Below are 24,864 nucleotides of genomic sequence, written 5' to 3'. Positions count from 1 at the left end.
AAGTTGTGTTTTTACAAACATCATAGGGCATACTCATAGTCATGTATGCATGGTATAAAGTCTCTCAACAGCTCTGTGTCCCCAGGAATTGGGTGTTATTTTGACACAACTTAATGCAAACAAGTAGTGATGGTGGATAATATTTATTGAGAGTTTATAATGTGCTGGGTGCTGAGCTAAGTACTTCCCTATAAAATATAATTTAATCTTGCAACAATCAGAGTACTATGTTTTAAGTAAGGTACTCTGCTTTTCTTTATTTCATAACTAGGAAACTGAGGTACAAAAAGATGAGTAGAGCTGTCCTCAATCACAAAGCCCATAACCAGTGAAGTCAAGATTCAGACAGAGGCTGTTTGACTGTAGCAATTCACCAACTGTTATACTTAAGTGCATCATACATAAATTAAGACATCAATTTAGGGAAGAAATCCATTGATGTGAAAAAAATAACTAAGAACTATATCACATTGCCTGGCTGCTGAACTATCCAGAGAAAGCAGCCGCTGACACAGAAGAATTACAAGTATAATGAAGAACAACAGATTTTTTAGCACATCAGAAATCTAAGACGGTAGTTGTAACATTTGATGAAATCTGGACAACTCCCACACAATCAAGGAATCAGATCATTGGTAAGTGTCTGGAGGATTCAGATCCTCATATTCACAAACCCAGAGACATATTGCAAACACTTAACACACTCACACTGAAGAGGTTTTGCTCTTGTGCCCACATAGTCACAGCCTGCTTCTCATAGTAAGAAAAACAAACTATAATGATGAAGCCCCTTACTATGTGCAATTTAACATATGCTAATAAAAACTTTAAAAAGAAAACTGTACCATCCATAGAAATGTGATTGATTTATGATATAATGGAAGAGAATTCCCTCGGTGGCCAAGTGAAACAAGATTTCTCAAAATTAAGTGGAAATGTCCTTTTGCAACATGAAATTAAAGAAAAAAATGTTTCTTTGCTATTTACCTCCTCTGAGATACTCTGAAGATACATGCTGTGAAAACTCAATTTGTTTATAAGCTCCATCAGGGCAAAAAGCTTGTGTGTTTTCTTGCCCAGGGTACATTAGATTGACAAAGGCACAAAGCAGAATAGCATTTAAGTAAATGATTTAGTAAAGAAAAAAAGTGAGTCTCTGACATTGTGGCCTCACCTAGACACACGTGCTTCTGAAGGGCTACAGTAAGAGGAGAATTGCAATTTTCTTCAGGCATGAATACAAATTTGACCATAGAAGGACTGACGTGAGCCAGGGAGCATCCAGTGGGCATGCTGCATCCTCATCACACCTCATTAAGCACACCGGATTCATTCAGGGTTCACAGGAGAGGCAGGCCATTAAAATGTTTCAGTTTTGGTTTGCTGGACTTTATTGGTGGAACAACATTCTTCAGTGGTATGCACAAATTTTAATGTTCTTAAGGGTTCTGGGAAAAGTAACTTGCCAATATCAAGCACCTAATTTTCTCACAGGAAGCTTGATCTAGGCTGGTCCCTCATGACTTACCTCTATGTCATGTGTGCACACACAAGCCAGAATCCTCAAAGGCCCATTGACTTTTTTTTTTTGTCCTTTTTTAAATTTCTTAAATGATGAAAAGTGGTGCCTACGTATAACAATTTCATTGTTAAGAACAGAGTATGAGGAGGAAAAACTTCTCAGCAATTGTGTAGAGTTGAATATCTTATCAGACTGGGCAGGGGCCACTCTGTGGGAATGACAGAATCAATCCTGCTCTTACATGAAAAGATTCACATTAGGGGATCAGCGGCTCTGGTGTCTTCTGCTGTCAGGCTCACTAATCCTTTGTCTTAAAGATTCAGTCAAGAAAATTAGGCTGGATTTTGAAACGGGACGTCTTCATGTTTTTTGTACTTTGATATTTGAAACTGTCTAATATAGATAGACAGACAGATAGATAGATAGATGATAGATAGATGAATAGCTAGAAAGAGAGAGTATCTATGTATCTGTGTGTATTTTATACACACACATACACAAATAGTACTCACAACTGGATTGATCATCTCCGGAAATATTTAAGCTACATTCTGTGTCTAGTAAATTATAAAATTAATTTGGTATTGGGCAAATTTGATAGACAGTAATGTTTTTTTCCACTCTGAGATTTAAGACTTTTGTAATTGTGATGATCAATTCATCTGGCTAGAAGTACCCTACTCTCTACCTTTAATGTAGGAAGAAATTGAGCCAAAAGCTTGTGCCTCTCTAATATTCAACAGGAGTCTCAGACTTCACAATTATGGTGAAGGCCATCTTTCAGGGAGCATCACATGTGCAGGAGACTTTAGGGCAAGACGTAGAGATTTATGCCTTAGCTTTGGGATGATGTATAAGTACAGTCTGCTCTCAGAGTCCCTGACAAGATGGGGGCCCCAGCGACAGTCTACAGCACCCACTCCAGCCACACCAAGTGGTTCTGTCACCCAGCAAGCAGAAAGAGAGTAAAGGGACCAAGCTATAGAGTTAGACACACAGTGCCAGGAGACTCAGCCTCTGCAGTGGTGAGCAACTGTTTCCAGCAGACCAGTTCCTATTTAGGGCTCTATGACTCACTCATTGCTTGAATTAGAACTCAGTCTTCTTTTCTACAAAATGGGCATCATAACACCTTACAGAAGTATGCTGAGGCAAATGATATAGCATGTGCAAATTATATACTTGTTTTTGGCACAAAGTTACTATTCAATAAATATTAGTTGACAGTACCATCAAATATTATCATTGTTCTGTATAAAGTTTTAGCATAAAGAAGTTAGTGCAATGTCTGGCTCAACAGGGACCCAACAAACAGTGATGGTTATTATTGGTATCGAATGACTATGAATCAGGACATTGAGCAGTACTTCTTCAATTCTCTGAGCCTTGATCTCAGCAAAAAAGTAAGTCTCTATTTGCAGTGATTCCTTAACAAATCTCTTTTAACAGAGAAAGATGGCAGCCTAAGGCTCAGAATGGATTCAGTTATATTGTGTCCCTTTAATTACATATATTTTAACTCGTGTTTATGACAAGAAATATTAGTTTACCATCAATGACAGCAATATAACTTAATCCAAAAATATTTAAGAAAAGTACAAGGAGTCAAAAGAAAGTATTAAGAAAATAACAAGATGTTGTGAAGAACAGAATCACTAATCTATCTTCACTTATTTTGCAGGTAGAGAAACTGAGGCCTTGAGTGGTAAGTGTTCTGGGAGCAACAGAGCCTGCAGGAATCCCAGCAGCTGCAGCCTCTGCCACCCACATCCCAGCATCTCTGTGCTGCAGCCTCATTAACATCACATGTCAGGGCAGGCATGTGAAAGTACCACAAGAACTGATGGTAATTCTCTTCCAAAACCAGAGAAAGGATTGCAGGGAGAGGCAAATGCCGATCCTGACCTCACAAAACAAGAGGGGGCAGAGTCTAATAATTCCAGGAAACTAGGTCCTCGTGAAGAAGAAAATAGGTTGGAAACTCACTGGACTCGGAATCTACCTTGTATCTTCCCCAAAATTTATGTCATACAGTTTATGTATACTCTGTTCTTTTCCAAAGGGAATTTTCAACTGCACACAGTGACACGTACAGTACAAAAACATCTGATACTATATTATGGAATAAGAAAGTAAAAGGAAGAAATAATAACATGAAATAGTTTGAATAAATGTTCCTACGCAAAGCTTGGACTTAGAAATCATATACTTGTGAGGACTGTATCACAGGGATGGGTCACAGTGCCCATGAAGTTAAAACTGGTACTCGGTCCGATCAGTATTCCAGATATTGATGCCAGTGCCTTCTTTATACCTCTGCTTTTCACAGAGGTGACCTTACATAAGATAACAAGCAATATCCATAGTGTAACTACAGCAGAAATAGAATTACTGAGCAGCATTAAACATCAGTGTTAGCACCTGAGGACTGAGAGTCTCCCTCAGGGGGAAGGAGAAGAAGAGGATGCTCAAAGCATCCTTCTGCCAGAGAAAGTGAGAGCCAGCCCATCTTTTGCATGAGGATTACATGGTCATTCTCAACCACAGGCTTGCTCATGACATTCCTAGTTCAAAGTACAGAAGGTCTCTTTGGATCTTCCTGTTTTCTTGTTACAAGTACTGGAGTTTGAACTCAGGACCTCACACTTGCTAAGCAAGTGTTCTACCACTTTAGCCACATGCCCAGCTCTTTTTGCTTTCAATTTGTTTTCCAAATAGGGTCTCCTGCATTTGCCAGGAAGAGTCTCAGACCGTGATCCCTCTACCTATGCCTCCTGAGTAGCTGAGATTACAAACTTGTGCAGCGTCTCTGCCTGAGTCAGCACTTTCTGTTTTTAACAATAACCAGGTGTTGCGCTTAAATGAATTGCCACATTGATTGCCCCTATTTGAAAGTGATGACATCTAAGACAGAGTGGGTGCAACTTAGCCCAGTCACCAAAATTGTAAGGATTCATACCCAGGTAGATGGACTCCAGAGCTCCCATTCTTATGTACCACCTAACTTTGTCCTCAAGAAAAGCCCTTCATGAGCAAGCCTCAGCTGGTTTTCTGTTTGGTATGAACGGTCTCTTCCTGAAAACCACCATTTCCCTCAATTTATTATGTTGTTTTACCTTACCTCATCCATTCCTACTTTTACCTCTGGATGGAATGCCTTTTGCTCTTCTCTTATATTGCCTCCTGATAGTCCACCTTCCCAACACACACAAACACACACACACACACACACACAAACACACCGGCATTATTTTGGTCAACCATCCATCCCATCACCAAGCTGTTTCCTGAGCTTCTACTCTGTGCCAGAAACTGATCAAGTTACTAGGGAACCAAACAGACAGGACTACTCTTCTTACAGAGCTTTCTTCCATCAAGTAAACAGCAAAGAATTAGATAATAATAAGACACCTAGAAATTTTTTAATGGTTAATAAAACAGAGGTTAGAGAATACCTTCTTCTTTAGGGCTCTATTAAGCCAGCACAGTGAAACCTAGCACACAGCTGATGTTCAATCATGAAACAGTGGAATGAGAGATGACATCTACTACCTACAGTGATCCTTCTCAGTCATTTGGGCCTTCGATTCTTGAACATCTTCTTGTTTAAGGGAGCAATTTTCCCAAGCATTTGCACACCACCCCAGTCCCAGTGAGATTATGAAGAGCAGAAGCTTATCTTTTGCATCATTTATACTCACAAAACATCTATACTGAGCATTCCCTGCAAGTTGTATACATGGACATCCAGACTAGAGGTTTGAAAGACATCACAAATCCCAAGATGTAACAGCCAAATGACAATTCAGTGATCCATCCAGTGATGTTACTGTGTGTGGTTAAGCCCAGGTATTCCTGTGGTACCCCAAAGGCTGCTACAGAGCCATGGTGAAGAGAGGAGAGTTGAGGATTCTGGGGTCTTAATCCCTTTCTCCTTTTTTCTATTTAATTCACAGAAGAGCTACTTTATCTGATTTATAGATGTTAACCTTTCAGGTAAGATCTTATTTGCATCAGGTAAGATCTTTATGAAGCCTGGCACAGTGGTAAAGGCCTATAATCTCAGCTACTTAGGAAGTGGAGGAAGGAAGATGGCAATTTGAAAACTTATCTCAAAAATAAATGAGTAAATAAAAAAACAAAAGGGCTGGCCGCACAGCTCAAGTGGTAAAAGGACCATTCACAAGAACTTAGGTTTAATCCCCAGTATCACAAAGTAAAAAAAAAAAAATGCATGAAATTCAGGGACTCTAGAGGGAAAATGTAAACAATAAATCAAGGAGTTAAAGAACCTTTTTCTGAACTGGTGTACGTGTTCAGATATGGGCAGATTCATATAACAGATGAGTGATCATTGACAGAACACATGCATGAATTAAAGCGTGGCCCATATGCAAGTAGGGGGACAAAAAAGGGGTTAATGATATAGTGATATAGTTGAGAGATATGCTTTCAAGAGAGGCAAGGGCTGTTCATGTAGCCTAAGTGGTAGAATGCTTGCCTAGCAAGTTTGAGGCCCTGGATTCAATCTCCAGTATCAGCAAAAGAGTTCTACAGTTCTTCAGGGGGAGTCCTGAAATTTCCTACCTTCCTTCTCTTCCCCAATAAGAATAGGGATTATGACTCAAGGCACCTGCCTAGCATGTGGGAGGTTCTGAGTTCAAACCCCAGCATATTAAAAAATACAGCTTAGAGAAGGAAGTCAAATCTTTGTAGCTGCATGACTCTCTCACTAGACCTTTATGCTTTCCACTTACTCATTCCCTTTTTCAATAAGTACACATAAAGACTTTCTATATGCCAGTTGCTTTGCAAAGATAAACACACAGAAGTAATAGCTATGTTAAAGTGTGACAGAGGAAGAGAGAGAGAAAGAAGGGAGAGGAAAGAAGGGGGGAAAGGATCTTGGAAGGAAAAGAAGTCAAGTAAGTTGAGGGGTCCTGAACTTCCTGCCTTCCCTCTCTTCCCCAACACACCAGGAGGCACTGTCTTTTCCAGAGCAAAAGCAGACCTACAGAGGAGGCATGAGAGTGAGAAGAATGAGGAAAGCTTCCAAAATAAGACATGACCAAAGAAAAAGAAAGGCAAGATGAGGGCATGATTGGATCTATGAGACTGTCTATTTTTAGTGGCCTAAGAAGGCTCTCTTCGGTGACCTTGCCAAATTATGATGCAAGCAGAGTTAATGAATGCTCTCAGCCTTCTCTTAGAAGTCAGCTCATTACCAGATCCTTTCGAAAGACTCATCGCCTAAAACCCTGTAACCTCATTAAAGAAAGAATCCTAACAGGTTTGACCTAAAAGTGAGCAAATGGATTCATAGGAACAGTTTTATGCCTTCCTTCTTGTTTTTCACAAGAAACTTTAAAGACCAGGTTAACTTTTTGAAGAAGTTGGTTTCAATATTTTATTATTTGTGTTGTTTGCTCTTCCAGTTAAAATGCAACTCATTTCTGGAAATGAGAAACATGCTCCTAAGCAATTAGGAAAGATGCTTACATTAGAAGTCATCTTAATTATTTAAATTATAAAACAATCAAAAAAGAACAAAAGAGAATTCTGATATTGACTAATTCTAGGTAGTCCCTATGCATGTTTCAAGGACTCTCTTGTCATTAAAGAAATCAGAGCATTAAAGCTTTGACAGTCTGACTCAGAATGAAGTAAGCAATATGATGTCAAGGCCCTTGTGAGCATGAGGATTCTTTTAATAATTCTATTCTATTCCACTCAGATTGCCAACAAGAATTACAACTTATATCCACATAAAATCTGAAGTGCCTTGTTAGAAAAGTAGACTATGTAAGTAGAACACAGCTAACTCTCCACATGCCAGCTTTCTTCAAGTTTACAATTTCATGAATTGGAAAGCAATGTGGAAAATACATTGGACTATTTTAGTCTGGTTCATTATGAAATAAAATCTCTACTCTGCTGACATAAATGTAAAAATACTTCTAAATTCCACACTGGGAGGAAGGAGAGAAAGGACACTTCATGCATCTGTGTGAATAAACTGTGTGTGAAGTTTTTTCTCTCTCTTCTTCCTCTGTTTTGAAAGTATTATCTGTCCTAGAAATCAATGTTTGATGTTACAAGATCTCATCATGCAGCAGGGAGAATTTCTTCTGCAGGGAGGATTCCTGAGCTGGCCACATCCATGAACGAGGATGCTGATGACAGAATACCCTCCACTGTTTTCTGGAACAGCCACTAAGAATTACTCAACCTAGAGCTGCTGAAAGAACAAGCCAAATTATTCCAAAATAGAAACAGGAAAATAGTTTACAATACTAAATGACTGAATCATCGAAGTGTCAAATTAAATATTGATGCCATCAATTTGAGTCAAAAATACTCTTTGGTGTTGGGAGAATCCAGGAAGGGAGGTCAGCAAGTAGCAGACTGATGGCATGAACATGAACATCTCTTCATCCACAGCATTCATCCAACACATGGTACCTGACCATCTCTGGTGCAGGTGGGACTGTGATAGGGCACAGGGACACAGTGATGAACAAGATTAGATCCTTACACCTAATGAGTTTGTACTGTATTTAATTACAGTTACTCTCACCTCCAGCCTGGATAGAATTGTGTTGGAGAACCCTTGAGATTTGCTTATGCTCAGAATAAACTAGCTAATAAGAAAGTAATTTGCTATGACCCACCCAACCAGCCTGCAGATCAAAGTGACTGAGTTCCAGTCCAGATCCTGCCATCATATAACCATGGACAAATCCTTTTGCCACTCAGAGCCTAGTTTTTTCCATCTAAACAATTTCTTAATGGCTTGAAAAGCTAGAAATTCCACTATTATATAGGGCCAAATACTCATTTTTACCCAGGATTTTTAGACTAAACTGGAGGCCATGAAATGGGGAGAGAACATGGAACTCTCTCTGCCTACAAAAACAAATGGCTGTCCAGCAGGAAAAAAAGGGAGGAATGCATGGAGTTGGTGCCTGTAATCTCCTTTGGGGAGCAGTAAAAGTCCAGCAATCCTAGACTCAAATCCTGCCTCTGACTTGTCATTAAATGTGTGACTTTGAGCAAGCAATTCAACTCACTGAGCTTCAGTTTCCTCACCTGAAGTGTTGTCTCTAATGCCTAACTCACAGGGTTGTTCTGAAGATTAAAGGATGTGATATACAGAAAGCACTAGGCACTGCTGCACACAGTGAGTGCTCAATACACATGGCCCAAATTAAAATGAGCTAACAAGAATACCATGTTGCATTGGAAATCCCCGGTAAGACTGAATTTCATTCACTTTTCTATTCCCAGAACCTGCTATAGGTCAGGCCCATAAGATATGCTCAGTAAATATATATTAACTCTGATCAACTCATACAGATTAAAAGGTTTGATTGACAATTAGATGCATACACCTAATTTAAAATGGGAAAAGGAATTAGTTATTCCTTTTAGAAGCAGCCTGCTTAGAGAGTAATTTTCAAAATGCATGACAAAATGGTGATGAAAAGGTCACAGGCTCTGGGATATGCTGAGCAAACCAACCTCCCGCATGGTTGTGACGTCAGCAGAGGCAAAAGTCAAACATGTGAGTCATGGCCCAGCAGAGCTGAAGAGGGACCAGCTGGATCATGTGCAGTCTCCATAACTGTCCCGTTGAACTCTTCATTCATTAAACATGCAGTCCAAAGATCATTTGAGTAACTCCCTGGCATTCTTTGGCAGAAGGGAGGCAAACAGAGCTGATACCAAGAGCAGAAAATGTGAGAACCCATGCTCACAAGAAAGTGCTCCCAGTGGAAAATGAAAGGAGGTCACGGCAGGGAAGGGAGCAAGCCCATTAACTTCCAAACAAAGCCTCAATGCTGTTTTCCAAAAGCAGAGTCCCCAATATAGAAACAGAAAATGCCAGCCTCAATTAGGCAGCTGCATAACACATATGCACACATACACATGCGTGCCCGCACGCATGCATATTCACATATGACTAAGTATATGCATGGGCAGGCACATGTGTACATTCCAAGCAGGGAGCAAGAACTCCAAGATAAACATCATCCACTTTGAATCACAGGAACAAACTATTACAATCCATTTGTTATGATGAGCAAGGGGTTACGTAGTGGTTCCCTGTAACTAGGTCAGACACCAATTGGTAGTCAACTCCACAGACCCAGGAAGATTTAATGAGTAGGCGACCAGACAAAGACAGAAGATGGAAATAGTGCCTCAAGCGTGTGTCCTCAGACTCCGCAATCTGGTGGTGGGACTCAGTCCACAACATTTCTCTTCCCAGAGAGATCAGAACCAACTTTCTGAAACTCATAGGATGAGGATCCTCAGCCCAGGCCAAGCCAGTGAACCATGGCTCTGGCAGCAGCAACTAGGTTGGGATTAAAAGGAACCCTGAATCAAATGGCCATCATGACAGGAGAAAAAGTACAGAAATAGTGGACGGTACTGAGCCAGCAGCTGTAACAGCATAGGCAGTACATAAATAAAACAGCACTGTCAACCTAAAGCTTGTGTCTACAAAAGTCAGTCCCCTCTGCCAGGATCTATGTGCCACCATTCCGTCTCCATCCCATCAGTCGCCTGCCCGTGCTGGGCAGCATAACTGGCACCTGCTCTCAGGCTGTCAGATGGAGAGGCCAGGCCCGATGAATGCAGTGCATACTCACTTCACCATCCCCAGGGTCACACGCAGCTCTTGGCCAGCTACTATCTTCCTTTAGAGGCAGGATCCAGCCATGGGGATGCCATCTCCAATATACCCCTTCTGCTTGCGATCTCAGGACACTTCATATGCACACACCAAGGGCAACAGGGCATAAAAGGGCTCAGCCTAGCTTTGTTCTGGGCAGGCCATGAGGCTGCCTCCAAGCATAGCCCGAGAGGCGGCCCAATCCCTGGCACTGCTCGCAGCCCTGTGAATGAGCCACTGTGGTGAGACACACACCCACTGCTAATGAGTCCCACACAGACACAAGCCAGAAGCGAGAGCAATGGTTGCTGCAGAAGCAGCAGAACCGAAGCCAACACAGGGCACCAACCCTCGGGGCCCACCTGGCCCCCAGGACTCTGGCCCATACTGCCCAGACTCAGCAGTGAGGACCTAGAAATATCTGTCTTCCTTGAACTAACAGCATCCCTCCTTCGCTCCTTATGCAATTAAAAGAGAACTAGCAGCCAAAATTTCAAACTGCAATTCCCATCATTCACGACTCTCACTTCATTGTTTTAAGGAGAATTTTAACCTATAAGTGTCAAAAGACATATTTTCAGAATAAAAAGACACTTAGCAATGTAGTAGTTAAACCTCAAAGAGACCAAAGGGTGCATACATTTGCGTTAGAACTTTGAATCCTACAAAAATTCATTTTACATGGCTTAGAGAAGATTGTGAAGAAGTGATGGTTAGTTCTGAGGCAAGTTGCCTGGGTTTGAATGCTTTCTTCTCTAGTTACTAGTTAGATAATGTTAGATAAGGTGCAATCTCCTCAACTATAAACTGGAGATTCCAATGGTACCTCTCACATAGGATTTCCTGTGAAAATCAACTAAATTAATCCATGTAGTGCACTTAGCACATGCTTCATAAAGTTACCTACTTTGATTACAATCTTATCATTAGTATGGTTTATGCTGAACCAACCTCAGAGCTTAAAATTCAGGTTATCAAGACACAATCATTTTGTACAACCACAGGAATTGAAAATCAAATCATTTGTAGGTATGCATATTAAAATAGGAACAACTCAGCTGTGTGCTGTGGCTCATGCCTGTAATTCCTAGCTACTAGAGAGGCTGCAAAAGGAAGGATCAGGATCTAAGGCCAGCTCAAGCAAAGTAGTTCCCAAGACCCCCATCTCAACTAATAAAAAAACTGGGTAGGGTGACCCATGCCTGTTATTCCAGGTACTTAAATAGGAGAATTTTGGTTCAAGGCAGTTGAGCATTACTGAGCATATTTTTTAAAAATACCTAAAAGCAAAATGGATAGGGGGAGCATTACTCAAGGGCAGACAGCCTTCTTAGCAAGAGTGAGGCCCTGAGTTTGAACCCCAGTTCCACTAAGAAAAGAAATAAAAAATTAGAACAACTCAATGTAATTTTACATTGAAAATTCAGAAGACATAGAGAAAACAAAAGACCAAAGCTCCCAGACTTCACCAGCTTTTCCTGCCTAATGGTCCAAAGATTTTGAAGGGAAAAGACCTCAGATTCTCTCTCTTCCTCCTTTCTCTCTCTGTCTGTCTCTCCGACCCATGTATATGGCGCATTAAATATTGCTTATTTTAATAACTGTACTTTGTAGCCCTCTTATATTTTGTACCAGGCCCCACTGACAGTGAATTGGTCCCTTATCCTCTCCCAGCCCTGGCCCTGAGCGAGAAGTTAAGTCCTCCTCTTTGCCAAAAGGTGCTTCTGCCACTGTCACATGAAAATTGCTTGGGACCTCATTAAACTGTGGATTCTGCTCCAGCAGGTCTGGGCATCTGGAAGTGCCCACATGATATAAGGATGCCCCTGGTTGTGGTCTGTAGACAGCAAGACCTTGGAGGAGGCTGATGCTTGGGGCACTGGGGGTGGGTGGAGGCAGGCACCTGAGTTTCATTTTGGTGTGTCACTTTGATGTCCTGGTTGTTTTCCTACAGCTTGAAAACTCTTTTATTATTCATGGAACCACTGATGTTAAATCTGTGACTAAGTCCTTAGAACTAGAGGTGGGAACATTTGTTGTTATGTTTTGTTCTAAATCAAACAAACGGAACAAAGCAAACACCCGTTGACTCCTGGTGCTGTCCTTTGGGGAGTTCCTTTAACTTTCTATTTTCCTGTTCCTTTACCTGGCTGCAGAAGCAGAGGTAAGAGTCCCACAGAGGATGAAGGAGCTGTGCATCACTTTGCATTGCAAAACAACAGAGGTTACAAAGACAACAAATTGCCAAGAGAAATGGAATAGAACCACTCAGTCAATGTGCCTGTATTAACTATCTTACACTACCCTTCGATACAATGCCTGGGACAATACAATTGCAGTTAGCAATTCAGGATTCAGATGAAGACGTCATCATTTGCTTCTGTGTGACCTCAGGCATATTGCTTAGACTCTCTGAACCTTACTTTTAAAATCTGGAATGTGATCCTGTTAGTGCATGCTCTGTATGCAATTGTGAGATGTGTTATAGGTACATGTGTACAGTACAAGGATGACAACATTACTTTTCCTAAGCTGAACATTTATAAGAAAACACCCATGGAGGTACCCTTGCTTATAATTTTCTCTATTTCTAGGCCCAAGCCTTTCCTTAGGTTTTGTGTGTGTGTGTGTGTGTGTGTGTGTGTGTGTGTGTGTGTGTGTGTGTACATACAGAGAGAGATAAGAAGAAACAACAAAGAAAAGGGGGGAAAAGAGAGAGGAAAATAAATGGAGTAAATTTAAGAGGAAGAAAAAAGAAAAGATTTGAATAGTAATACTCATATATTCAAAGTCATATTTTCTTTATAAATCCTTTCTCTAGAGAAAGGATTTCTTCAAAACAATATAAACCTTGTCACGGGCACATTAAATCATTTTCCATCATTGGGTGACAGAAATAGTTAATTTTTTCCTTAAAATTCTTGTACTTAGACCCAGGCATGATGGTTTCAATAAGGCCTGTAATCCTAGTGACTCAGGAAGTGGAAGAGGATTATAAATCTGAGGCTATCCAGGGTAGTTTTTGAGACCCTGTTTCAAAAACAAAATACAAACAAAAGATCTGGAGGATTGTTTCTAGTGGTAGTATTCATGAGGCCCTGGGTTTAATCCCACCTGGCCAAAAAGTAAACTAATACATAAGTAAATGAAATATATGTGCTTGAGAATATTCTCCCACAAAGACGGGAGCATTCCTACACACACACACACACACACACACAATTTCTTCCTCTTCTGCCTTAAATCCTACACTCTCTAGCACATAGCACAGAATCCTTCACTTGGTAGACAAGGGCAAACATGTCATAACATCCTACTACTCCAGCATTTGGGGATGCTAGTCTGCACTGTCAACCAGACTGAGAGAGAGAGACTGAGAAAGTAGAACTGGAAGAAACCTCTGTCAGTCATGCCTTTCATTTTCATCATGGTATAAGACAGACTATCAGACAGCATTTTGTTTCTAAGAAAGACAGAGAAACTCAGGCAGAGAATTAGAATACTCCACAAATGACAGTGGCTTCTCAGACCATCCTACCCTATAGCCCTTTCCCCTCTCTGCAGGGGATGAAGGAGCTGTCTTTATTAATTCCTACTTAGGAAGCCATCTGTGTCCCTGACTTGTAATGAAGCCTAGGGCTGTCACTAAAGCATTGCCATAACTGTCCTCTTCTCGACCCTTTTGCTCAGGGCTCTGGCCCACTGCAAAGACCCTTCTTTCATTGTGGATTTCTCTGTCTAAACAGGATTTATGATGATCCCTTGGCAAGGATCTCTGAATCACTGGCTTTCACAAGACAGCCAAAAGAGTATTGCAGGAGAATCTACCTCTGACAAGCAACAGAGCCTTGACGATTTATTTCCTCCAACAAGCACTGCCTGATGCTCCTAGGATGGTGCTGTCCTGGACAAGGTACCATGACATGGCCAGGGAAGAAGACATAATATTGGCAACATAATCCCTTTCTCCAACAGCTGTGTGACCCTGGGAAGTCAACCAAACTCTCTGAAGAATCGTGTCATCTATAAAAAATGACAGTATCCATGTGGGGCTGTCCTGAAGATGAAATCAAGTACCTGGCTGAACCTATACCTGAGGTATAGGTTCCATGTGCCTATACACAGGCACATTATTTTTGATAAAGGATATATGACAAGAAAGAAGCAGCATGGAGTGACAACCTAACACTTTGCCTTTGAGAGGAGTTGGGAGTGACAGTCCCAGGTAGGAGTAGATGAATGTTCTTATGCCACTAAACCTTTGCCAAGGAGCTGCCATACTTCTGGAGGCCCAGAAATTGTGTTTCAGTGCAAGCAGGAGCACAAATCCTGCCTCACCACTCCAGCACTTGCTAAAATCAGATTTTGTTTGTACCAATTCTGGACAATTTTCTTTGATTTACCTCCTACAAATCCCTCTTCTGATTCCTGCATCGTGACTTGAAAGGCATGGTTGTCTTTGCTCTTTCTTTTCTCTTTCACAGTGATGTTGAAAAACCCTCCCTTTCTCAAGCACATTGGGCAGCTCCTCTACCTGCAGCAGTTATCAATAAGCTCTATCGATGGCTCCCAGCCTGAGAAAATGGAGACTGTGAGGAGAAAAAGACAGAGGTAAAACTAATACCCATGCTTGACCCAGCTCATCCTGGGAGTGCATGGCATTTCTAGTTGCTCAGACTCCTGGCCTGCTCTGTTTTTCTGAGAGACAACAGAGACTCAAGACAGTCTAACTTCCCCAAACCAGGCACATAAATGAAGCCCAGATTTGCCTGACTGCACAGCCTGTACACTTGCCATTATTGCATGGAGTAATTTCAAGGAAGGAAAAATATCTGTTGGTTTTCATTCCCCAACAAACACTTCAAGCAAAGGTCATAAAATAGTAAAGATACTAGCATGTCTAACTTCTGCCTCTACTTATTCCCACATATGAGTAAATCACTTTATCTCTCTAATTGTCAGTTTGCTAATCTGAAAGAATGGTGTAGGGATCTATATTGATGATTACACATGGATAAAATGAAGTAATGGAACAGAGGGCATAGCTTGATGCAGAAGCTCATGAGATGTGTGTCTTCCTTTCATAGCTTGAAAAAAGAATTGCATTTTATTGTAAGGCACATAAATATTTTATTGTAAAGCATACACGGCAAAAAATGAAAAGTTAATGTAAAGACAATAATTAAAACAATGGAAATGTTTTAATTATAAAAGTAGTACTTGAATGGGAAAACACAACAGCAACTGAGAAAAGAGAACGAAAGAGAAAATAAAATTATCAAATGCTACACCTCACCCACACACTATTCTAACATGCTCTGCGTAGTCAAGACAATGAAAAAAATTGAATCATGAGGTAATTTAAAAGGAACTGTAGGGGTTTCACAGTCAACACAATATGCTTAAAGGAGGAAATCCTTTTAAATTAAATATTAAGTCATTACATAGCTAGCTATAGAATGCAGCCACATCAAGTTCCACAAATATTTAGCAGGGTCCATAAGACAGATTTAACATCCTAGAGGGTACTGTTTTTCTGAAGATTTTGCAGCATCTTACCTCTTCATCTCTACAGGCCCTTCTCAAATATTTTCCCTTCAATTTATGTTAGCCAGAAATGCATCTATCTGTTCCTTGTGTGTTTACCACCCATATTGATTTCATCCACAGGTATGGAACACAGAGACATTTAGTTTAAGTGTTTTTGGAGCAGGCAGTTCAATTAAGTTGATCCTCTAATTCTCAGACTGTAATCACTTTCTTAACATTTCCCAGCCCACCCCCGTGAGATACATCACCAACAAAAGTCAGTGAAGACTCCACTCTTCATTCTGCTGGAGATTTGTTTTATATTTTCTGACAATATAGAAAAATCAAAGAATTTCCCTGACGCTGATAGTGAAAAGTAGAGAGCTGATACTGTGATGGTGTTTGTCCACAAGCCTTTACAGTTTCTTATTCTCACTCTGCTATTTCCATGTATAGAAAACCAATTCACAGATCCCATTAGTGAATAAATAAACATGTACTTACTGAGCTCTAAACCCTATGCTTTTTGATGTGACATGTGAGTATTTATGATTACTTCAGGAGTATTAAAAAACCTGTGATGACAAGGTATCTTCAGAAGCAGTATCAAAGAATCATGATTCCCCCCAGTTGAACAATTGAGGCATAGAGATGCCCAAAGGAAACCATGGCCTTTACCATTAAAATACAGTGAAGCTCCTTTCTCCACACCTAGAGAAGCTAGGATCTTTTCCAGAACATTCCAGAAACATTACAGGTTGGCACATGCTCCATCTCAAATGTAAAGAATTCTAACATGATAGCAGCTTTGATTAAAAGTCATTGAGCATTGACCAGGTGCTTCTTGCCATTGAACTTACCATGAGAAATCGTAAGGGAAGCAAGAAAGGTCCCTGGGTTTGGCTCCTGGAATCCAGGCTAAGTCTGGATCCTATTTCACAGGGGAGAAAACTGAGAGAACAAAGTGGAACTAATTCTGCTTGGGGAATTTGTGGCAAAAGCTAACCTGGAATCCAAGGTTGCTGACTGCCTGACCCAAAGCAATGTGTATAACCCGGCTGATTTTGTCTCCCAGCTTAAAAATGCTATCAAAATGAACCCCAGCTTGTGTGCAAAAGTGACACAATCCTTGCCCAATATGCCTGTGCTGATTCCTAGACTAGATTGTGCTGATTCCATGACTCAGTCATAGGAAATTAGCAAAGAAATAAACTTCATGAATTTTGACAAAGTCTTTCATGTGCAAAGACGAGGTGAAATTCATTCACGAAGCAACTATTAATGAGCACATGCTGTACACCAGGTGTCTGGAATACAATGGCATATGTCATAGATCTCACTTTTGCAGGAAGTTTCCTTTTTTTAAAATTTTTTTCCAGTCTAGAGCCTAGGACATGCTAGGCAAATGGTCTACCACTGAAATACATCCACAGCCCCTTCTCAAGATGTTTTCTAAGAAGTATTTGCACATTTATATGCATATTTTTATTGTGATTCTGGCAGTGAGATTTATCTTGCACTATGTGTGTGAGTGTACAAATGGGTGTATATGTATATGTGCCTGCGTGTGTGCATGTGTGTGTGTTTTCCAATCAGCATTCTGTTGAGTCTCCCAGACTCCCTAACTAAACTTTCCCACTTAAACTCCTTAGCATGACCTGAAAATAAAATGTCTTTCCCAGCCTCATGCCTCTCCACCTTCCTTGATTCAGCTGAGCCCTCAGCCCTGCTGAGTCCGTGCCCTAGTCACACCAGATCAATTTCATCCTTGAACAAGCCAGATATGCTTATGCTTCTGTCATTTGCACACAGCCCACACCCCTGTCGGCCTTGGAAAGACCTTCTTTCCTTTCCACTGGGCAAATTATATGTCAGTCCTTAAAATCCATCTCTTACTCTAGCTTTCTCTGCCTGTTTCATCAAGTAGAATTAATTGATCATTCACCTGGAAACTTCTCTTTCCTTTGTATACATCTCACCTCCCATTGCTTTATGTGCATCAGTACAATTTTTAGATTTTATTTATTCATATTGTTTTAAATACTAGATAATTCATACTTAGCGTCAAAATTTTAGAAAATAAAATGTGCAAGTTAGAAAATGAACATTCCTTCCACTGTTTTTCTTTCTTATTTTAAAACACAATTGAGATTTTTCCTGTATTGTACCTGACGTTTCCTGAGCACAGTCATATACCAACATTAAACAGTCTTTAGGAACCCTGCTTCTAGTGGTTGCATAATTGCCTGTCAGAATGTAAAACAAACTATATAACCATTCAAGGCCCCACTACTGGGCTACTGGGTAGTTTAAAATTTCTTCCTATTATAAGTAACAGTGCAGCAAACTTAATTGTGCATTAATCTCTGTCTACATTCCTGCATATTCTTTTAGAATGGATGCTTACATGTGAAATTGCTGCTTCAAAAGAGGTGGGATTTTAAACTTCTACATAGATAGAAGATCTATCTATCTATCTATTAAAAGATGATGTTTTAATTAACACACCCATCCGCATTCTAATAAAATGCCTGTTACAATCCCTGTTTCATAACAATAACAGGTATTAAAGGACAAAATGCATTGCTTGGATTTTTCTTTCTTTGATTATTAAGAGTGAATTTCCTCATATCATTATGTGTATGTAAAATATGTTTAATGTCTCAATATGTTCCTTAAATATTTTAACTAATCCCTCAAACCACATGCTCTGAAAATTGGCATATAAAATTAATAGTACTGACAGTCAAATGCTGACACACAGGAAAGGTGGGGAGCATAGCTATGCATAGTGCCTATCAAAATGGTGACTTATTTTGGTTGCCTGTGAAAGTACAATGTTAGCTGTTAGTATCCAAACCTCAAACATCCCAAAGAGACACTAAATATTCTCTTCATATTCTCCAAACCATAAAGACATCACATTAGTCAAAGGCCTCCACTCTGGATATATTAAAAAAAAAAACTTGCCAGTTTTAAATAGCCATAGAGTATCACATTTTGATGTGTCCTAACATTAATTTGTGTAGCAAATATGGCTGTGATTTGCCACGTGAGTCCACAAAATGGACTCAACAGAATATCATGCAAGGTCTACATCACATGCCTGAGGGGAGGAGAGCTAAGGTCATGCTCAGGAGGCCCTGAGGTGAGATCCCAGCCATGCACTGTGGAGAGGAGATCCCCACCCCCATGGACTAAGCCACAGAGCCACTTGTACACCCACACCCTTTTTGAGATTCTGTTTTCTGTGCTATCACAGGTTAAATTCCTGCCAGTGTCACCCTAACATCTGGCCAAATGTGGGGATTTGCAGAGCCTATTCTTCCACAGGTGCCAAATAGGAAGTTTATTCTTGAATAGGTAATGGCCAGGTAGAAAAACACTGGAATCCAAGTCTCACCAGGGCAAGAACCGGTTAAAATCAGTGCCATGCAGTGTAAAAGCTAAGATGAGGAGTAGGAAGATCACACCACCAGCCAATCCAGAAGCCAGACTGACTGGATTCATGACATTCTACTTTCGCTGGCAGTCCACACCAAAATCACAACTTGGCTTTCATTTGCCTCCACCCAAAGATGAAATGCAAAGTCCACATTTAACTGTCTTCCAGGAAAAAGAAGCCTTCCAGGGGGAAAGTTATTTGCTAATAAACTAGTAACAGCATCTTTTGATGTCTATTCATTTAGTCATTTATTCATTCTTTTATTTAAAGTGTAGCAGTCAATTAAAGGCAGAGTATATAGAGGATAACATAATCAATTTTGGAAATAGGGAGGTCCAAATTTGAATGCATATTCAAATCCACATCAGCTTGGAAATCTTGAACAAGATACATTAACCTCTGTAAGCTTCGTTTTCTTTACCTGTAACATGGGAGGCATGCATTGCAGGGGGTCAAATGAGAAGCACACAAAGGGTGCTACCTAGGGGACCATGCATACAGTGAGTGCTCCCTCACTGGAAGCTTCCCATAAAGTAGGGAAGAATGGCTGGGTGTGCATGGAATATGGATCCCCTAAACACCATTGCCAAGTGACTTGAACCTTAAGAGAAACTCAGAGATATCACACTTTTCTCTTTTGACAAGGAAGACATGTAAAAAGTTGGAGTATCTCACCTGACTTACTCAGCATCTAGTTTTCAGACTCAAGGTGTGAGTCCTGGTTTCTCTCACTGCAAAGCCTGGGCTCTTTCCAAGACAACAGGCTGCCTGGTTGCAGTCTATGCAGTGAGGATGCAAGGAGCAACGACAGACAGCCTTGCTTACTCACATACGGACTAGCAAAAAAAGCAAGGATGCAAGTTGTAATGTCTAACAGTGTCGTACTGAACCTGTGCAGCACAAATGGAGTAGTGAACTCCAGGAGGAGATGGTGTTAGGAGGTCCATACTGATTCTGACTCCTTTGAGAAGCTGGTTCTTCAAAGCTAAGGACAGTATATTCAAATATCAAGAATTATGAGGGTTGGTTATGAGGTAAAAGACATCCTGGGAAAATGGAAGAACTAGTATCTTGTTTCAATTCTTCTCTGCCACCTAATCATAGCTGAAGCATCTCTCTCTCTCTCTCTCTCTCTCTCTCTCTCTCTGTACTGGGGTTTGAATTCAGGTCCTCATGCTTGCTAGGCAGTTGCTTTACCACTTGAGCCATGCCTCTAGCCGTTTTTTGCTTTTTTAGTCATTTTTCAGGTAGGGTCTTGCTTTTGTCCAGGGCCTGCCTGGGACCATGATCCTCCTACCTAAGGACTTCCACATAACTGGGATGAAAGGCACATGCTACCACATCTGGTTTGTTAACTGAAATGGTGTCTTGCTAACTTTTTGCACAGGCTGGCCTTGAACCACTATCTTTCTAATCTCTGCCTCTCAAGTAGTTGGGATTGCAGGTGTGATCTACCATGCCCAGTAGCAAATCTTCTCTTGATCTAAATATTCTGACAGACCAATGACAAATGAATGATAGAATTAGAATGCCAGTATTCGGCAACTTGCTTACAAAGGATCTAGACACCAGGCATCCATGGTGGCTAATAGAAAACAGTAGAAATTACCAACATTATGTCTCCACGAGGACAGTATGTGCCTCCCCCCACACACCAAGAAAGTGGTCTTCACAATAAATAAATAAATAACAATCAAAACTGAATCTGAATTGGAATAAGACTTGAATCTGTCATCCAGTTTTCAGAAAATTAAAAGGACCAGGGAAAACTCTAGAACAATGGTCTTAACCAAGAGCCATTTTGTTCCCCAGGAGCCATGTGACAATGTTCGGTGATACTTTCGGTTGTCACAACTAGAGAGAAAGTGGAAAGAGACCAAAGATGCTGCTACCCACCTGCCACCTTCCTGTGCCTGCTCTTGCCCAGCTCTGAACATGGCAGCCAAAATGACTCCTCCAAAATATGAATCTGATCACTGAAGCTCCCTCCACAATGCACAGGACAGGCCACCAGAAGTCAAGATCCATCACGCTCAAAATGTGAACAGTGCCAAATTTGAGAAACCCTGACTTTAAGATAAGGGATTCCATTCCTTTAATGTGGAATCACTTACAGATGAAACTAAACACAAAAGATCTACCTAGTAACAAAATAGGCAAAGTCAAACTGTAGCATCTGAGGAAGTGAACGTCGGCAAGGAGAGGGTATTACCATATGCATAGGGAAAGTGTCATCCTCATGCAGACAGAGGCTTTGGGGAGGGTTCCTAATAGTCTGGCTGAATGATGTGGTTTAGGGTTATTCACCTTGCAGTGATTCCATTCAGCTACACTATTGTTTTAGGTGCTTTCCATATTATATTTAAAAGAGATGGTTTAAAATAATACTAACAGTAAGATTAAAGAGCTTTCTCTTCCTACTTTGGTTATAGCTCCAGAATTATTGCTTAAAAAAAAAAGCATTGCCAATTCTCTAAATGCATAATTTCTTCTTCATGTTTTCCATACATGCTGAAGAAAGTATTTGTAACCTCACCGAACCCTGTTGCTTATGGCAAGAGATTACTGGCCAAAGTCACATGGAGATTAAAGGACCATAGCAGAGCAATTAAATGTAGGAGGCTAATGTCACTCCCCTACACCTTAGCAAATTCACTCAATCTCTCTGAACTTGAGGGTTCTTCTCTGTGAAATAAGTCCTTATATTTTCTGCACAGGATTTTGGGGAGCACACCCAAAGAATGCATACAATGGATGCAGAAAACAGTGCTTTTGCATAATGTAGCTATTCATTACTCATATGTTTATTTGCCAAGGACTTAACCTGTGCCAAACTAATCATAGAGACTGGCAAAACAGAAAGAACCAGTCTCTGCCTTTTCATCTTTCATAAGACACCTTAGATTCTATTGTTATTAAGATTAATTCAGTAACAATTTATTATAGAAATTCACCACTTTTAGGCACTATGAGTACTCTCACTTTAAAATGAGGGCAATGAGGGTCAGAAAACTGCAATATATATCCTTAGTTATATGTCTTGTAATATTCTTTAGGCTTTGCTGATTATCTGGTCCTCAGAAAAGCATGTTCCTTTCATTGTCTCATTTGATGCTCAAAATCACCTTGTGAAAGAAAGATGCTATCATTACATTTTTCTCAGGCACAAAAAGTAAGACTCCCAGATATTCTTTAACTTTCCTAAAAGCTACACAGCTGGTAAATGTCAAAACCAAGATTCTACTCAATTAGCTTTGACTTAGGAACCTGTCATCTTATTTAAAATCCAATGGGTCTTGTCATGCTATTTTGATGCTGCTTTTAAAAGCCTAAACCATTACCTTCCAAGTAGGACCATTACCTGTTTTAAAGGCATTATTTGCTTGTGACATTGATTCTAAAATCTCTTCTGGAGCTATAAATTGGAAAGAATCTCTAGCACGAATTGTAATCTAAAGAAAAGAGCTGTCTTACACTTCGAAAAAAATTGGTAAAGTAGACAACTTAAATAAATGGGGACAGGCAGCTAGCACTGGGGCTGCAAAACTATGCTTTAGACCAGTTGTTTTTGAACATTATAAATCATCAGGCACCTAGACAGATTTTTTTTTCCGTGATGCTGGGGATTGAACCCAGGGCTGCACATGCTAGGCAAGTGGTAACTTACATCCCTAACCCCTTGGGTGGCTTTATAAAAATCATCCTAAGTTTCTCGTTCAGGAATTATGAAAATGCAATCCTAACATCTCCCCAGGTGATATTGGCTTTACTGGTCCAGTAAGCTCATTTTGAAAACCACATCTAGATCCATGTCTGTTGACTCTGTTAATAGGATATATATTCACCCTCTATGAGTATGGACACACCAACTTCTAAAGAAAACTATTTGCTATGATGTATAGAAGGGATAAAAGTTTTCCATAAATGGAAAATTCCAATCCAGCACTTTTCAAGACTTAGGGACCTTCACAATTAACTGGAAAGTTGTTTTTAAAAAGGTGTCTTTACCTCACCCTAGCTACAGAAGGCCTGAGATAAAGGTCTGAAAGCTTTTCTTGCAATTAGGTCCACAGTAATGCTAAAGGAGATGGTCCACAGAGTACCACTTATAAAACCGTTGTAAAACAAAGACAAGTCCCAGAACGTGGGAGAAAATAAGTCCCACAGCCCTCACTCTGAAATCTGGGGTATAATCTAGAGATTTGGTACCCTCACCCCCAAAAAGACTATATGGATTTAGATATGCCATAACCAAGACTAAGAGAAAGGAAAAGCATTAATTATATTTCATGGAAACATCTAAGTCAAATATTCAAATTTGGAACCTTCAGAGTAAATTGTATATGAGAAAAAAATGATAACATTTGAGATGAGAGAAAACCCAAACTAGCACATTCTTCCAATTTAGGGAGATTTTAGGGTTAGGTATGAATGGGAAATGTCCCAGAAGGTAGGTGCTAGGTAATCAAGACTATTACATTTTGCACCTCATGGTGGTATTGCTTCCTTTAGCAATGACAGCAGCAGAGCCCTAGCAATTTTAACGTCTTAATCACTTTCCCTTTCTTTCAGTAATTTAGTCTAATTCTTCATGCCTTCCCTTAGGAATTATGAAGTGTCAGCTACCACAGAGTATATGCAAGTGGTTTTATATGAGAAATGCTTGCTATATTCAGAGGAATGTGTAATTGAGTTAACAAGTCATAGGGAACATATTCACCTTTTGGACTAGAACCCAGGTCCTGACCAGAGAACTATTATGCATATCACTTATCACAGCTGGAGTGAGCAAAGTCCTTGCTCTTGATATTTAGATTAGAGTTGATGAAAAAACAATGAAAATTAAAAACCACTCTGTTAGCTAAATGTAAAGAGATAAATTTATATAAATAAGTGAATTGCATTAGGTGAATTGCTCGTAATGCAACTTGTTCTGCATTTCATCAGGGTTGATTTTTATCACTATGATTAAGGAAGTGAAATATTAATAAATTTTGTCAATATTATTTAACTGAATCCTCCCGATCAGATAAAGGCTGTTATTTGACTGAAGGTGAATTCCCTGAAAAGGGACCACATGAGGTCATTTTAAACATAGATAAAATGCCTGCTTATAAGGACTCCTCACTTTCATCTTTATCATCCCTATTCCATATTTTCAATAATAATCATCACTGAAGAACATTTTGAAAATGTTGATGTTTGAAGTAAATTAAGTATTATTGACTAAATAAACAAAGGACGAGTTTTATGATCTGAAAGTTATTATTCCCCCAAAGTCAGATGTTACAACCTAATAGCCAATATGATAATTATGAAGAGGTATGGCCTTATAATGAGACCCAGAAGTACTGAGGAGGTACCATCTATCAGGAATAGGTCCTCATCAGATATCAAATCTGCTGGCACCTTGATAGTGGACTTCCTAGCCTCCAGAACCATAAGGAATACATTTTTTGCTGTTAATAAATTACCCGGTCTGAGGAGTATTTATATAGCAGACCAGAGAGATTAAGACAATGGAGAATAAAAGGATAATCCTATCACCTGGTGTTTAGTTGCCAGGCTGGTTTCTTAGCTTCTAGTTTTTGTTTGTTTGTTGAGACAGGTATCATTTTGTAGTTCAGTCTTGCTTTTCAGTTGTGCACCACCATACTGAACCCTTGTAATCATTTTAACCATGCTTAC

General features: G+C 40.0%; 1 protein-coding gene across 5 annotated transcripts in view; it reads right to left on the bottom strand.

Annotated features, from left to right (window-relative positions):
- The window catches only part of Cdh11 (cadherin 11), a 151,000-nt gene that overhangs the window by 92,248 nt on the left and 33,888 nt on the right, over positions 1-24,864 (bottom strand). For 2 of the 5 annotated variants that reach the window (XM_074055911.1, XM_074055910.1), the window contains exon 1: positions 10,180-10,621. The exons of the other annotated variants lie outside the window; for them this stretch is intronic. The gene's annotated coding sequence lies outside the window, so the exon portion shown is untranslated. Of the gene's footprint in view, positions 1-10,179; positions 10,622-24,864 lie in introns of those variants that run through there. 5 annotated transcript variants of the gene reach the window in all.

Source organism: Castor canadensis, chromosome 15 (genome assembly GCF_047511655.1).
Source record: "Castor canadensis chromosome 15, mCasCan1.hap1v2, whole genome shotgun sequence".
NCBI lineage: Eukaryota > Metazoa > Chordata > Mammalia > Rodentia > Castoridae > Castor > Castor canadensis.
The sequence above is the reverse complement of the archived record's forward strand: the minus strand, read 5'-3'. Positions and strand labels throughout refer to the sequence as shown.